Below are 2,768 nucleotides of genomic sequence, written 5' to 3' on the forward strand. Positions count from 1 at the left end.
GGTAAGGGAGATTAGTCAATGGGATTAGACCATTTTTACTTGCTAGTTGATGTTTTTCTGAGTTAAGACTCCTCTACCATAGTCACTAGAAAACTATATATATAGGCTCTGCACAGGTTTACTTTATTGAGTGGAAAGCTTATAAGTCCACTGGCCCCTCCCTCCCTACTGGACACTTGTTCCTTCCAATCCAAGCTGGCATCTATAAGCACTTCGGAGTCACTGTCCCCCACAGGCACAAAGGGTAGGTGCTTCCAAAGGATCCCTTGTCTGTAGCAACAGATGGTGTCTTATGCAACAGTGACAGAAAGCAGGACTCACAGTTTCTCAGATACTGGGGTCTTCCTTGCTCCTGAAGAGGGGCAGTACTCCTTGTAGATGAGCTTAAAGAGGAGGAGGTGGAAGAGGGTGATGAGGGAGGCCACGCTGAACGAGACGAGGAAAGGAAGCCCTGGGTCCTGCTGGGCCATGTGCTCATTGAGGGCCCGATGGCATTGAGGTGCAGCGTGGGCCGCAGGTCCTGCAGGTGTGTGAGGTCACTGGAGATGAGGAGCAGCGGCCTGATGGGCTATGTCACCATGAGTGAGAAGGTGTGGCTCCAGCAGGCCGAGGTCAGCTCCACTGGGTTGTCCAGGCAGCTCGCCTCATAGGCGAAGATCTTGACGGGCTGGCTGCTGGACTTCATGGACACATGCAGGTAGGGCTTGCCCTTGGTGTCAGCCAGTTCCATGTGATCGTTCTTGCGGATGCCGTGCAGCGCATAGCTGTTGTGCAGCACTTCCTGGTCGGCCTGGAACTGTAAGTGGTTCTCCATGAACTGCAGCCCCCCCAAAGCTGAGCATCATGCCCTGCAGGATGCCCGGAGCGCCCACCTTAATCAGGCCCTTGCAGCCCGCTTCAGAGGTGTCAGCCTCCACAGGTCAGAGTGCTGCAGGATCTGCTACACCAAGGACAGCTGGGTGGGCCACAGGTTCTTGGTGTGCATGGTGGCGTGGTTGCTGAAGTGGTCTTCGTAGTTGAGTTTGGCCTCCAGCTGGTCTCGCTTCCGTGGCTCAAGGAGGGACTGAGCAGAGGGGCTGGTGAGCAGGAGAGCATGTATTAGAGTGTCAGGTTCAGGGTCAGGCCTGATGGCCTGTGGGAGTCGGGTGATCTTCATTTCCTCCACTGAGCAAAACAGTTGCACCTAGAGGCGCTGGTGGTCCGGAAGCAGCTCAACCGTGGGCATCTCCAAGAGCTCCAGCATCTCCTTCGGGGCCAAGTGCTGGAGTGTCTTCAGCTCCTTAGCGACTTTGCTTTTGAGAACTTAGGGGTTGATGGGGCCTGAGACATACACCACCCAGAGGACCATCTCACCCAATTGCATCTTGGGAGCCACCTGGAGCTGGTTTACTAGCTTTTTGGCAGCCACCACTACCAGGTGCCCCTGCCGAGAGGGCATTGGTGTGGATCTGCCAGAGTAGAGGAGGAACTGATGATCTCCGACCTTCTCCAGGATGCTGGTGAAGGCTTTCAGGACCCTCCTGTAGTGAGCCCCACAGTCCACAGTGCGGCCACGTGCTGCTTGGGTGGTTGAGCTAAATGCACTGCAGATAGACGTGGAGTCTGCCCCATGAGACAGAAAGTCCTCCTGCAGTAACACACAGTCACGGCCAGACCCCTCAGCAAGACAGGAGGCTGAGTCGGGCTCAGGGCCGGCGGCTGAAGGGCCAGAGCCTAGGCTTCCGAGCTGCAGGCAGCGCACCCTGCGCAGCAGTCCCTCCCGCAGCAGCAGCACAGCCTCTACAGCTTAGGCCAGCATGTTCAGTGGGTGCAGATGCAGAAGGGCACGAAGTCCGGTGCCATGGGGTGGGGGTGGGGCTCCCGCTCTCCAGGAGTCACCCACAGCCTGTCGGCGGTCATGTTCAGGGCTAGGAAGACAATGGCCACCAAGGCCTGCACTCCTGGGCCCAGCGCAATGGCCTTGCAGCGATCCTGCAGGCCGCGCCTGGCGCGGGTGGCCGCCCCCAGGCAGGAAGAGGGATCGGCCCCCAGCTCACAGCGGGCCCAGGGCTGCATGCGCAGCCACATCTGGCAACCAGGCGCGGGCTAAGGCGCTGGGCGGCCCCCGGCCACCACCCAGCCCACCAGCCAGGTCAGCCCTGCCTCACTCCCTGGCCAGGACCGCAGCGCCCACCCTGATGCCCGCCACAGCCTCCTGGAGAGCCACCGCCACCGCTTCTTCCTCCTTCTGGGTTACCTCCATGACAAGAACTTCTTAATGGTTACATTTCAAAGGAATTGCTTCTAGGTCTTTGATAAAGATATATATATATATATATATATATATATATATATATATATATATATATATATATATAGTGCTGAATTGGAAAAAGGGCAAGAATATGGTAGAATATTTTATCTGAAAAGGGCAAAAAAATTTCAATTGCAAATTTTACAATGTAAATGTTCTAAGTAAAGCAATATCAGGGCCCTAACATTTGGGGAAAATGCCTAATTTTTAGTTAAGTTGCAAGGGGAAGTAAGATTAGAAGTTATTTCAGCCATCTTGGACCATGAAATGAAGAAGGAATCCAAAGAGAGGTGAAGATGGGAGAGAGAAACTGGACCCTCAAACCTTTTTTTTTTTTTTAATATTTGTCTATCTGTGTCTTAAGACATTCTCCAGAATTCTCAATAATGTGAAGCTTCACGTTGCTTTTGAATATTAACTTTTTTTGTCACATGAAACCAGAGGATACCTAAATAATAGCCACTGTACACAGGCA

General features: G+C 53.6%; 1 pseudogene; it reads right to left on the minus strand.

The window, feature by feature from the left end:
• Positions 1-327: 327 nt before the first annotated feature.
• Positions 328-2,067, minus strand: LOC124076362 (uncharacterized protein KIAA2013-like; annotated as a pseudogene).
• Positions 2,068-2,768: the final 701 nt, after the last annotated feature.

Source organism: Marmota monax, unplaced genomic scaffold (genome assembly GCF_021218885.2).
Source record: "Marmota monax isolate L192 unplaced genomic scaffold, Marmota_monax_Labrador192_F-V1.1 WCK01_AAM20220418_F8-fsc01719, whole genome shotgun sequence".
Classification (NCBI taxonomy): domain Eukaryota; kingdom Metazoa; phylum Chordata; class Mammalia; order Rodentia; family Sciuridae; genus Marmota; species Marmota monax.